At 36.4% G+C, this 15,000-nt stretch overlaps 1 long non-coding RNA gene across 1 annotated transcript in view; it reads right to left on the bottom strand.

Moving 5' to 3' along the window:
• LOC149135297 (uncharacterized) overlaps positions 1–14,166 on the bottom strand; it is a 15,296-nt gene extending 1,130 nt beyond the window's left edge. The window contains exons 1-2 of the long non-coding RNA XR_016242128.1: positions 13,338–14,166; positions 10,665–10,751 (exon numbers count right to left, since the gene is read on the bottom strand). This is a non-coding gene — a long non-coding RNA (uncharacterized LOC149135297). The remainder of the gene's footprint in view (positions 1–10,664; positions 10,752–13,337) is intronic.
• Between the last annotated feature and the right edge of the window lie 834 nt (positions 14,167–15,000).

Below are 15,000 nucleotides of genomic sequence, written 5' to 3'. Positions count from 1 at the left end.
TGAATTAAAAAGATAAATCTTATTCACGTATAGGCGCTGGCGAGTGTTAAGAAATTTGCTTTCCAACCTCATAGTTCTGGGTTCAGGCCCACTGCCTGACACCTTGGGACAGTGTTTTCTATTATAGCCTCGTGCCAACTGAAACCTTCTGAGTGTATTTGGTAGATGGAAACTGAAAGAAGCCCGTCGTGTGTGTATGTGAATGTGTCTGTGTCATTATATGTGTGTTTGTTCTTCACCACCGCTTGACAACCTGTATTCATGTATTTACGTCCCAATTCTGCAATGACTGATAGCTTAAGTACCATGCTTATTCAAGGCGGGGCCTCAGCATGACTCCATTCTAATGGCTGAAACAACTAAAAGGTAATATATATATATATATATATATATATATATATATATATATATATATATATATATATATAAAACACTACACTTATTCCTGTCCAGCCACGATTGATGCTCTGTCCAAATTATTTACTAATTGTGGTTATTTTCATTCTTTTTCAGTCCAGCTATCCGTTTGTATATCTGTTAACATGTATCTATATCTGCCTATCTACTGATATATCTGTTGACTTACCTATCTAGCTATCCACCTATCTATCTATCTATCTATCTATTTATCTATCTAATTAACTATTACATCTTTTTTTTTTTTGATGACTTGAAGACGTGAGGTTAGTATGCATGGGCGACTGCTGGTCTCCCATAAGACAACCTTGCCCTATGTCTCGGAAGGTAGCTTTCTAGGTTCCATCCCATGGTCATTCATAACCTAAGTGGGTATTTACCCTTTTTTTACGTGCTCAACCGGTACTTATTTTATCGATCCCTAAAGGATGTAAGGCAAAATCGACCTTGGAAGGATTTAGCTAGGGGAGTATGATGGTTGCTAGAAGTGATGTGTAACTGTACAGAGTAGCTGCTGGTAAACCAAGCTGTATCTATTCTGAAGAATGCATGTACAGCGAAATGAGGAAAACAAACGTTAGAATGTTATGGATTGACAACTAGAAAGCATTTAATCGTATAGCTCGTATTTGGACACTGAAAACACTCCGCATAAATAAAGCAGATTTCAGTACAAACAAAATACAATCAACGAGGTCATGACATAATGGAGAACAAACATTTTGCACATAATTACTTACATCTGCATAAGATGTATTACCTTCCAGGAAGACTAATTATATTCTAATATTTTGCCTAACTCTGACGCCATTATAATAAACATAGTGAATGGAACAGCCAATGGTTACAGGCAATGCTGACAAATTATCAGACCTCTCCTGTTTATGGATGGTTTAAGACATTTATGAGGTATAATGCCCAGTTAGGAAAACTTACCACAAATTAATAAATTTATCTGAGATATGAATGAAGAATAAGACAAAGATTAGACAAATGCACCAAAGCTTGTATGTAAGAAGTAAATTGAGAAACGGTAAATTAGGTACACAGCGAAATGAGAGAATTAGAACAGATCCACATATACAAATACATAGAAAGAGATGAAAGTGATAAAATACAACAGACAGAAATCATGAAGAAATTGGTAGAGTATAACATAAGAAGACTTTTTTTCTCTTTCTCTAATTCTCTCATTTCTATGTATCTATCATGGTCTGTTTTTCCTCTTAATGTCTTACCATGATTTATCTTACACACACACACACACATACACACACACATGTACACACATATACACACATACTCTGTCACTGTTTCTTGCTCTGACTCGATCTCTCTGCTTCTCTCTCTGTTTCTCTCTCTGCCTCGCTCACTCTTTTACTCTCCATCTCTCTCTTCCATTCTTTTACTCTCTCTCTCTCTCTCTCTCTCTCTCTCTCTCACTCTATCTATCTATCTATCTATCTTTCTCTGGCTATATCAAATTTTCTCATTCCATCTGACTTTATTTCTTCATTCTTCGTCTCTTAATCTTGATCATTCTCTTCTGCTAGTGTGTCCCTCTTTCGTTATCAGCCCCATCTCTTTCTCTCTCTCTCTCTCTCTCTCTCTCTCTCTCTCTCTTTATCTCTCTCTCTCTCTCTCTCTTTCTCTCTCTCGCTTTCTCTCTGTACACACATACGTACACACATTCACATAATCTTTTAGAAAATCACATATTTTATCTATCTCTCCTAACTCTCTCCATTCTCCTTCACTATCTCTAGCTCTCATTAACCCTCTCATTTCTCAATCTTTATCTCACTTTGTATCCCTCTCTCGTTCACTCTTTCTCTCCCTGTCTTTCTCTCTCTCTCCTTCTCTTTCTCTCTCTCTCTCTCTCTCTCTCTCTCTCTCTCTCTCTCTCTCTCTCTCTCTCTAAATATATACATCCATACAATATGCCATCAAAGCAATGTGAAAACGTTGTTGTGGAAATGATAAAGTAGAAAGCATTCTTTGGAATTCAAACATCAAAAGTCTGCCAACTAAAACGGCTGATGCCAGGAGGGAAGCTGAATGGTAAACTGGCTAGGAAAGTCACCGACTTGATCAACCAACATAACACAAAGTTCACTGCAAAAACTTTTATTTGCGACATTCAAACACATAATCTTTACCTATCACAGTCACTGTTGTTATTAGTCTTATTTTGTAGACTGTGATACTTTTTCTTTCTCAGTAATGTCAGCCATTCGTTGCCCTTGTGGAAATAAATAAATAAATAGATAAACAAATGCATAAATTCTTATTCCGCTTCTTATTATTATTATCATTATAATTATTATTATTATCATTTTCGAAGGTATCGAGCTGGCAGAGCTGTTAGCACGCTGGGCAGAAGGATTAGCCGCATTTCGCTCCTCGTTACGTTGTGAGCTCAAATTCCGCCGAGGTCGACTTTGCCTTTCAGCCTTTCGGGGTCGATAAATTAAGTACCAGTGAAACACTGTCGTCGATGTAATCGACTAGTCCCCTCCGCCAAATTTTCACGCCTTGTGACTATAGTAGAAAAGGTTATTATTACCTTCACCTTCACTAAGGAGGAAGCATTGTTTTCAGCCTTGTTTGTTTGCCTGTTTGGTTGTCCGTGGACAAGATATCTCAAGAACCGCTGGATAGATTCGAATGAAACTTCCAGGGATGCATGGTCTCATGACTGGCACGAAGTGATTAGATTTTTTGGATCGATCCAGTACCAGAGAAGGATTCTAGATTATTTGTTATCTTTACTTTACATAAAGTATTACGATCTTACGTTCACTTTCAAGTCTTTCTTTGATTATATCCCTTGAAAGCACGCTCATGGTTTCCACGTAAGTTATGGCGGCGTTGCTGTCTCCAAAGTTTTATTTTCGTTTCTCTGTCATTAATTTTACTTGCGTCTCTTAGTAGAAACTGACGGATACGAAAAAAATCAAACTGCATAAACAAACAGTAGCAAAATTGTTGAGAAATTAAATGACACTAACATATTCAGTAGCGATAATAAATTTAATTTATCCTTGATAATTTTCAGTGTTACCGATTTTGAATATATTCCTCCTGCTTAAAACCTCTTAACTACTTGACAATTACATTTCTAGCTCTGCCTTGAAGGAAGCTTTACTTCTTGGACTCACGTTTTGTGCGCAATGATGTTGTTAAACCACCGTTACCAGCACCACATGCAGGTCCTTTCCGTTTTCTTTCACGCACGGATGAATTGTTCACAATAGACCTTAATGCTCGTAAAGTCTATATTAGTGGATAGACTAAAAACGGCCTTCATAGAGAAAACTGGCCCTGTTCCCACTACAGAGAAGACACGCACAGCATGACAAACACGGCTCACACACCCGCTTTCACATTCCATGACTACCATTAAGACCGATCAGGTACCGGACAAGGGTTCTGGATTATTTTTCCGTTTTTTTATATATTTTTTGAGAGCGGTCGGGTTCATTTTTAGTATTCTCGTTTGTGAGAGCAGTCTAGTTTATTTCAGATTTTCTTATTTTAAAAAATCGTCTCCGGCTAGTCGTAGAGAGGATGTTGGTGTTGCCTTGGTGGAGGTTTGCGCTCTCCGAGTGCTCTTGTTATTGTTATTATTATTATTTATATTATTATTATTAGGCAGCGAGCTGGTAGAGTTGTTAGCATGCCGGGCAGAAGGCTTAGCTACGTTTCGCTCATCGCTACGTTCTGAAATGAAATTCTGTCGAGGTCGACTTTGCCATTCAGCATTCCGTGGTAGGTAAATTGAGTATCAGTGAAACACTGAAGTTGATGTAATCGGCTAGTCCCCTATCCCAAAATTTCAGGCCTTGTACATATAATAGAAAGGATTACTACCTCCGCCTTAGCGAAGGTGGAGGTATGGTATTCAGTCGTGCTTGTTTGTTTGTCCATTGACAAGATATCTCAAGAACCGCTGGATGGATTCGGATGAAACTTTCAGGGATGTTTGGCCTCCTGACTGGCACGAACTGATTAGATTTGGGGATCGATCCAGTACCGGCAAGGATTCTGGATTATTTTTCCTGTTTTTTTTTTTTTATTATTATTTAATTTTTGAGAGCGGTCGTGATCATTTTTAGTATTCTCGTTTGTGAGAGCAGTCGAGTTTATTTCAGATATTCTCATTTCAAAAATCATCTCCGGCTAATCGTCGGTGTTGCCTTGGTGGTGGCTTGCGCTCTCCGAGTGCTCTTGCTGCTGCTATTATTATTATTATTATTATTATTATTATTATTAAGGAAGCAGGCAGAATCGTTAGCACACTGGACGAAATGTGTAGCGGTATTTCGCCCACCGTTACGTTCCGAGTTCAAATTCCTCCGAGGTCGTCTTTGCCTTTCATCCTCCATCGATAAATTAAGTACCAGTTATGTGCTGGGTCAATCTAATCAACTGGCCCCACCCGACAAATTTCAGGCCTTGTGCCTATTGCAGAAAGGATTATCCTTATTATTATTATTATTATTATTATTATTATTATTATTATTATTATTCGACAGATTCTTTTGAGCATCGGAAAATGACCATACATTATTTCCTCCGGTCCTTCTTTTTCTAACTTCAAATCCCGCCGCGGTCAACTTTGCCATTTATCCGTTTAAGGCTGATTAAATAAATCTGAATTTGTTGGCCTTGGGATTATATCAGAGACCATTTTTATGAAGTCTCCAGTTTTACTTTGATTATATTTTAACGGCATCTTTAGAAACCTTGTGTCTAGTAGTAAACCAATCATTATTAGAGGTACTACTGACTTCCAGTTCTTTAGGTTCTGATTTCCAATCCACTGAGATCGACTTTGCCTTTCATCCTCTCGGGTTCGATAAAAACTAACATGTTGTTTAAACCTTCGCTTAATTTATAACCCATTTCAGTCGACCTACACTAATCGAACCACGGGTAACTTGGTCCGAAGCTAATTTATACATATTCAATTCGGCACGGCGACGTGTTACAAATATTTTGGTAACTCTTTGAATGTGGCATCAGCATTTGGTGAGAACTCGTAAACTCTGGCAAGGCATTCCTACGCTTTTTCTTTTTCTTTCATTTTTTTTTTTCGCACTTTCTACTCAAAAGTGAGGTCCTGGCAGAAATAATATGTAGTATTTCTCTATTTTCAATTCAAATCCCGCCGAGATCAATTTTGCCTTTCACATCACATTAGTCGATTAAATAAAATTCCAGTTAAGTGCTGGAGGGGACACAATCCATTTTACCCTTCCTACAGAATTTCAGTTCTTCTGCCTATGTTACAATTATTATAAACACTCAGATGAGCAGAATGGCACAATCGTTAGCGTCGGAATTTAGTTACTGATTTTAAGTTTAGAGTTCAAATACTACTGAGACTCATTTTTCTCTTCATACTTTCGGGGATATTGTAAAGTACCAGACAAGGAGTAGAGTTGAGGACATTGATTAATAACCTCTACCTTGAAATGGCTTCTATTTAAATTAGAAATTATCATAAACAGCTCGTATTTAGCTCTGTTCACGGATCTCACGCATAAAAGAGGTACCTTTTATTGCACAAGACACAAATGCCATACAATCTTTTCAATAGCTAAACTCGATGGTGGTGCGTCTGTCAGAAGTTTTTGTGGCTCGTACTTCATTGATTCTTTGACTGTAAATGACAAAGAAACAGAAAGAAAAAATTCCCCACTTCTTTGTTGAGAGTAGACCAATAAAGGATGAAAAAGTATCAGAGCTGGTTGAAGTGCTGAGAATGTAGTTTAAGATACGCGTATGGAATGTGTTGATTTGTCAGGGAATAAACGAAAATATTTTTACGCAAGGTAGATCGATATTAGTACAAGTGTTAATGTAAGGAAAATTAGCGTCGTCCTTTTAAGCAATGAAACAGCTTAAATTATCCAGTTCCGGGTGAAAATTTTATGCAGTCAAAAGTGTTTGCGTTTCTTCAGGTGTTTCTGGTGTATAGTTAAGTAATGACCAAGACTAAAATGCCGATGAAATTGCCTTCTGTAGATGATATAGAATCACTTAATGATAAAGTACTGAACATCAAAACGTGCTACTTTTCTAGAATACTCTAACACTGCGAGAACCTACAAATGTATGTTGGTGGTAATCGACGAAAATTTTCATCCAAGAGCCTTCAAAGCTATAGTGATTTATAGCTTCAACAAGAATGTGATTCCAGATATCTTGTTCCTGAAGGAAAAGGTCGGTTTGACTTTGGTCTTCATAACAAGAGTATACACAGTTTAGAGAAAAGCTCTGCACATCTAAAAGCAGAACGCCTGGTAAAAAAATTTTTTTGATTACCTACCTCACTGTACCAATTCTCTGTCATTAATTCTACATATGGAAAAGGCGGCGACCTGATAGAATTGCTAGCACGCTAGACGAAATGCTTAGTATTTCACCCTTCGCTTAGTTCTGAGTTCATATTCTGACGTGGTTGACTTTGCTTTTCATCCTTTCGGGGGTCGATAAATTAAGCAGTAGTGAAACACTGGGGTCGATGTAATCGACTAGTCCCCAAAACACACCCACCCACCAAATTTCAGGCCTTGTACCTATAGTAGAAAGGATTAATTCTACATATGGAAAATAGAATATTACATTTATAAAACCTAAATATCACTCCTGATTTATTGGGCACGTGCTGTGTGCAGTCAATTCTGGTAGACCAGTAGAGGACATTTTTAAGGAATGTAATGAGAGGTATGTTTGCTTGTATGTGTGGTGGGGGGATGCAGCATCTCCGACCAAATTTAATATTTGACTTGGCGAAGAAGGCGGCGAGCTGGCATAATCGTTAGCACGCTGGACGAAATGCTTAGCGGTATTTCGTCTATCTTTACGTTCTGAGTTCAAATTCCGCCGAGGTCGACTTTACCTTTCATCCTTTCGGGGTCGATAAAGTAAGTACCAGTTGCGTACTGAAGTCGATCTAATCGACTGGCGCCACCTCCCTAAAAATTTCTGGTACTCTTGGTACAAGGCCAGAAATTTTTAGGGAGGTGGCGCCAGTCGATTAGGTCGACTCCTGTACGCAACAGGTACTTACTTTATCGATCCCGAAAGGATGAAAGGTAAAGTCGACCTCGGCGGAATTTGAACTCAGAACGTAAAGATAGACGAAATACCGCTAAGCATTTCGCCTAGCGCACTAACGTTTCTTATTTCTTTATTGCCCACAAGGGGCTAAACAAAGAGAGAACAAACAAGGAGAGACTAAGGGATTAAGTCGATTACAGCGACCACAGTGCGTAACTGGTACTTAATTTATCGACCCCGAAATCCTGCCCTTATTCTCTTCCAGATTTCAACATCCGTGTCTCGCCGCGTGCTCTAAATAGATGCCCTTCTTTACTTCAATTCGGCCCTATTTTTAGACGGATTGTATTTTGCTCTCATGCGGCCCATTTTAAGATCTACGGCTGGGCTGTGGGTGTCCAGCTCTGTTAGTATGGTCTGCAGCTGATTACTGCTTTCCGACACGAATAAAATATCATCTGCGTATCGAAGATGCGTTAATAGCCTCAGGAGTGGCTGTGTGGTAAGTAGCTTGCTTACCAACCACATGCTTCTGGGTTCAGTACCACTGCGTGGCACCTTGGCCAAGTGTCTTCTTCTATAGCCTCGGGCCGACAAAAGCCTTGTGAGTGGATTTAGTAGACGGAAACTGAAAGAAGCCCGTCGCATATATGTATATATATATATGTATATACATATATGTATATACATATATGTGTGTGTGCGTGTGTGTGTGTGTGTGTGTGTGTGTGTTTGCCCCACACCATCGTTTGACAACCGATGCTGGTGTGTTTACGTCCCCGTAACTTAGCGGTTCAGCAAAAAGAGACCGATAGAATGAGTACTAGGCTTACAAAGAATATGTCCGGGGTCGATTTTCTCGAATAAAGGCGGTGCTCCAGCATGGCCGCAGTCAAATGACTGAAACAAGTAAAAGAGTAAAGGAGTAAAAGAGAGAGAGAGTATATTCGACATGAGATAAGTAGAGAACGCAGAAAAGTGAAAGCAGAGATTCCGCTTGGATGGATATGTTGCGAGGTTTACATACCAACCTTGCATTTTCCGAGTTGTGCCAAAGAGAGTGGAAAAGCCAATCGGGAGGACTTCACGACGGTGGAAAGACGATTAAGTTCACCGTTTTGGTATAAGATGAAAATGAATGGCGCAATCAAGAATGAATCGAAAGCGCATTGTGACTAACGATGTATAACCGCATGTTATAGACTGGCTGATACAGTGATATAAACATAAAACTTTACATGTATATCCATCTACTTATCTATGTGTAGATATATATACATATATATGTGTGTGTGAATATATATATATATATATATATGTAGGTATATATTATTCAAAGGAATTTCAAAGCTGTTTGTTTTTTATGTCTTATTTATATTCTTATAATATTAATGTTGTCAACACTCCTGTCACAGCATGGGACCTTGAAGACTGCTAAAATGCAAGAAAGTATACTAGTCCCTTAATATTCAATACTTAGTATTCAATATTCAATATTCAATATTTCATTTATTCAATAAGACAATCAATACTTCATTTCAATTTCTGAATATATTGTATATTCTATATCCTACATTAATATTATAAGAATATAAATGAAACATAAAAAACAGACAGATTTGGAATTCCTTTGAATAATATATTCCTCTATACACTATCATACAAACCCCTTTTATATATATATATATATATGTATATATATATATATATATATATATATATATATATATATATATATATATATATATATATATATATGTATATATAAGATATAAATATATACATATTGTGTTTGTGCGTGTGTGTGTGTGTATGTGTTTGTGTGTGTTTGAGAGAGAGAGAGAAAGAGACGGGTACGCTTTGAGGAACGGTCAATATACCTCGAAACAGTCCATCAAGGGACAACCTAGTCTTAGAACAACAAAGAAAATTATGTGCGTACATTCTTAGTTCATCCACACTAAAACTTTGAATTAACTGTGTGTGTGTGTGTGTGTGTGTGTGTGTGTGTGTGTGTGTGTGTGTGTGTGTGTGTGTGTGTGTGTGTGTGTGTGTGTGTGTGCGTAGAAACATGCATATAGACAGGCAGAGCAGATATATGAATACATATATATATATATATATATATATATATATATATATATATATATATATATGTATATATATATATATATATATATATATATATATATATATATATATGATAACCATATTCAGGCAGACGAGACAGATCCATAAAAAAGAATCATGTTTGTGTGTATCAGTGCTACAAAAAATATATTTATTGATCTATTATTTTGATAGTATTGTTCCTTTAACCTTCTTTTATATATGGCCGTCTCTGACCACTTTGAATACTATTTGTGTTAACTATGTTATGGAGTGTAAATGTTTTGAAGTACCCGACTATCAAATTAAATCCTGGCTGCAAAACTTATCAATACTCTGCACTACATACCATAGGAGCTATTATGAGATTTATAAGATACTCAGGGTAAAAAGAATAAAGACGAAAAATAGAAAAAATGATAATAAACGAAATCAAAATGAGAACTGAACTAATCAAGTTATCTAGAATTCATTGTTTGCAAATAAGAGACACGAAGTCATGAGCATATCTGTGTATATACTTAGGTCCATTTATGTGGGGGGGGGGGGCGTGCCTCTGTGTATGTGTGTTTGTATATAGATATATATGTATGTATGTATGTATGTATATGTGTGTGTATGTATGCGTGCGTATGTATATATTAGTGAGTATATGTATATAGAAATGTGTATATGTATATATATGTATATATATATATATATATATATATATATATATATATATACATATATATATATATATATATATATATATATATATATACACACACACATACGAGCTCACATGTATATATATATATATGTGTGTATGTGTGTGTGTATGTATATCATTATATGCATGTGTACATATGTGTGTGTTTGTGTGTGTGTGTGTGTGTGTGTGTGTGTGTGTGTGTGTGTGTGTGTGTGTGTGTGTGCGCGCGTTCTTGTGTTCTGGTCTTGATTGTACATAGTTATATAAGTGGAGCTGCAATGGCGGAGCCTTTTAGAATTTCGGGGTATCGAAAGCAACCATTTCGGTGTTGGATTTCAACTTTCTTTACTGAGAAAAATATATATATATATACCAAAGTAGGATGATGGACTGGTGGAGCCATTTGAGCAAGCTTATCTTTCAGGTTTTGTCCGTGCATTATTCATTCTGAGAGAAACATCTGGAAATTCAAAGGAACCAATCTCAGATTAACCCTCGTCCATAATATCGGAAACAATATACATAAACATACATACATACATATAGATAGATACATACATACATTCATATATATATATATATATATATATATATATATATATATATATATATATATGTATGTATGTATGTATGTATGTATATACACACACATACATACATACACACAAACAGACCCACACACACGTACACACACACAAACATATGTACAGAAAACAAAAAACGAAGACCGGTTTAATGCGCGGGAAAAATGGAAAAGTCTTTGACGTTTCGAGTCCTACGCTCTTCGACAGAAAAATGGAGAGAGAGCGAAATTTGGAAAAAAAAAAAAAACCGAGAGAAAAAATGTGTAGGAATTAACGATTCAGTATGACACACATATAAACAAATAACAACAGATGGATTGTGGTTCCCTACAGCGGTTTCAGGGCTTTATTTGAGGATCGGATTCGCTTCAATTCTGATTTTTTATACATATAGGATAAAGATCCCGTTCGGTCATGCATAACCATGGGATTGTACCTAGAAAGTTGCGCTCCGAGGCACAAGTCCGAGAAAGGTTGTTAATGACAGACCAGCAGTCACCCCTGCATACCAGCCTCGCTTCTCCAAGCCACCGATGTTATCGATGGGAAAGGCAAAGGCCGATGAAGCTTGGGGCGACTGGCGTCACAACTCATTTCTACAGCTGAGTGAAATGGAGAAACGGCAAGTAAAGTGTCTTACTCGAGAACACAATACACAGCCTGGTCCGGGAATCATATTCATTACCTCGTGATTGTGAGCCCAACGGTCTAAACACTGAGCCATATATATATATATATATATATATATATATATATATTTATATAAATAAGGATAAGATCGGTATTTAAAATATTGATCTTATCAAGTGGTTAGCATGGGAATAAAAACCATCAAAGGTAATAATTATTTAAAATTATAATACAGGGTATCAAGAGATACCACCACGCTGAAAAAATAGCAGTCAAATCCTGACTCCAAAACCACAATAACTGTCCGCAAGGCACGATTAGCGAAGACGAAGACCAAATAAACCAGTAAAAATAATAAGATAATTTCAAATCCTGGATTTCTGGCTTTGCATAAATGCTCTGCCTTCATCAGTGAAATATACTCAAGCACATAAATACAAATACATGTATATAAACAGTATACTTACATATACGGACGTATACATACATATATATGCACTTATGCCCTGTATCTTGATACCCTGTATTATAATTTTAAATAATTATTACCTTTGATGGTTTTTATTCCCATGCTGACCACTTGATAAGATCAATATTTTAAATACCGATCTTATCCTTATTTATATAAATTAGTTTTGTCAGTGTATTTACTGCGCTGATATCCTGTCCGGGATCGCACGAGAAGTTGTTTAGGCGGGCTATTTAAGCTAGTCGTGTGCATAACTGCATATATATGTATGTATACGTCCGTATATGTAAGTATACTGTTTATATACATGTATTTGTATTTATGTGCTTGAGTATATTTCACTGATGAAGGCAGAGCATTTATGCAAAGCCAGAAATCCAGGATTTGAAATTATCTTATTATTTTTACTGGTTTATTTGGTCTTCGTCTTCGCTAATCGTGCCTTGCGGACATTTATTGTGGTTTTGGAGTCAGGATTTGACTGCCATTTTTTCAGCGTGGTGGTATCTCTTGATACCCTGTATTATAATTTTATATATATATATATATATATATATATATATATATATATAGACGGTTTAGATATAGATTCAAGGTTGAATATGGTACTTATGCGTCGGCACCCGAATATTGTATTCCAAAGGATAGGTGATCAAAAACTCAAAAAATAAGCAACACGGGTTTCAAAGGTGATTGCAGTACGCACGTTTCATGCTACTCCAATTTATTTAATTCATTTAATTTATTTTCATATATATATATATATATATATATATATATATATATATATATATATATATATATATATATATATATATATATATGGTATGTATATATATTCTGTTGCGTCTGGGGAGAGTCATTTTCTTTTGGTGCCTTATATATGCACATGTATGTAAGCATATGGATATGAAAGTAAACAGATAAGCATACAGACGGATAGGTACATAGGTTATATGAACAGACAAGCACATACACACATACACAAATGAAGACTGAATCACATGACCATACATACACACACACATACATATACACAGACATGCACACACAAGGAGACAGAGGCACATACACACACACACACACACACACACACACACTGACTCACACACACACACACTGACTTACACACATGTGCACAAACAAGCAAAAAGTTAAAACTATTGAAAAAGTTGCAAGACGCAATGAAAATTTTAGAAAAGTAAAGAAGGAAATGAGTGGAAATTTTACCGGTGTGTGTGTCAAAATTATAAAGCACTAAAAGAGAATGACCCTCCCCAGACACAACAGAATATGCTTCAACACACAAACTCTCATAAAGAATCTTGCAAACCAGATCCAAAAACGAAATATATGTATTTACCAACCACATGGTTCCTGGTTCAGTCCCAATGTGTGGCAGCTTGGGCAAGTGTTTTCTACTATGCTCTCGGGCTGAGTGGATTTGGTAGAAGGAAACTGAAAGAAACCATCGTATATGTGTGTTCGTGTGTGTGTGTGTCCTCCACCATCACTTGACAACCGATGTTGGTGTTTTCACGTCTCCGTAACTTAAAGGTTTGGCAAAAAAAAAAAGAAACCGATAGAATAAGTACTAGGCTTATAAAGAATAAGTCCTGGGGTCCATTTCGTCGACTAAAGGCGGTGCTCCAGCATGGCCGCGGTTAAATCACTGAAACAAATAAAAGAATGACAATAAAAGAATATATATGTGTGTGTGTGTATGTGTGTGTGTGTGTGTGTGTGTGTGTGTGTGTGTGTGTGTGTGTGTGTGTTTGTATACTGGTGGCTAGGATGAATTCCAGCTGTTTCCTCTTGAAGCACATCTGCTTTATGTGAGTTCAAAGTACATGTTGGTTTCAAAATTAGGCACAAGGCCAGCAATTTCTGGGAGTGGGGAAGTCGATTATATCGACCCCAGTGTTAAACTGGTACTTATTCTATCAATCTCGAAAGGATTAAAAACAAAATCTACCTCGGAAGAATTTGAATTCAGAACGTAAACACGGATGGAATGACACTAAGCATTTTGTCCGGCAGGGCAACGATTCTGCCAGCTCGCTGCCTTTTGTTCAAAATACGTATTAGAATTGAGAATTATTTTTGTATTATTTATTCAACATTACACATGTTTCATATGAAATGAAATACATCCAATTGTGAATAAATAATAGCAAAAGATTTCCGGTTTCCTGTTTTGTTATATATATATATATATATACTTTTACTTTTACTCTTTTACTTGTTTCAGTCACTTGACTACAGCCATGTGGAGTACCGCCTTCAATGGCTTTAGAGGAACAAATCGACCCCAGGACGCATTTCTTCAAGCCTACTAATTACTTGGTCGGCTCTTGGCTACTAATCGCTCCAGATCTACTCCTAAGCTGAAAAGTAGCAACTGTCAGGCAACTGTCCTAGTTACGGGAAAATTAACATATTATATTGTATGTCTTTCCTTACTAACGATCAGCCATTTTGTCAACATTTGGAAAAATGGCTGATCGTTAGTAAGGAAAGACTCACAAATAAGAAGGAAGAAAGCAAAGGACCACAGATGAGGTCACAGACGTGTGACAAAAGAACTCTGGCCGAAATACGATTGATGTAAATAATAAAATAAAGCTGAAGCAAATTAACACCAAATATATAGTGCGTGTGTTATTATTGGCTAAACTGACAACATGACCATCCCCAAATACAACAATATCTGTTTCAACACTCAATTTCACATCAAGAATCTTGCAAAACGGATGTATAAACGTATATATATATATATGTGTGTGTGTGTGTGTGTGTGTGTGTGTGTGTGTGTGTGTGCGTGTGCGTGCGTGCGTGCGTGTATGTATGTATGTATGCATGTATGAATATATATATATATATATATATATATATATATATATATATATATATATATATATATATATATATATATATACATATATATATGTATATGTGTATATAAGTATATATACATACATATATATATATATATATATATAGAGAGAGAGAGAGAGAGAGAAAGA

Source organism: Octopus bimaculoides, chromosome 6 (assembly GCF_046866305.1).
Source record: "Octopus bimaculoides isolate indiv1 chromosome 6, ASM4686630v1, whole genome shotgun sequence".
NCBI lineage: Eukaryota > Metazoa > Mollusca > Cephalopoda > Octopoda > Octopodidae > Octopus > Octopus bimaculoides.
This window is presented reverse-complemented; position numbering and strand designations above follow the sequence as displayed.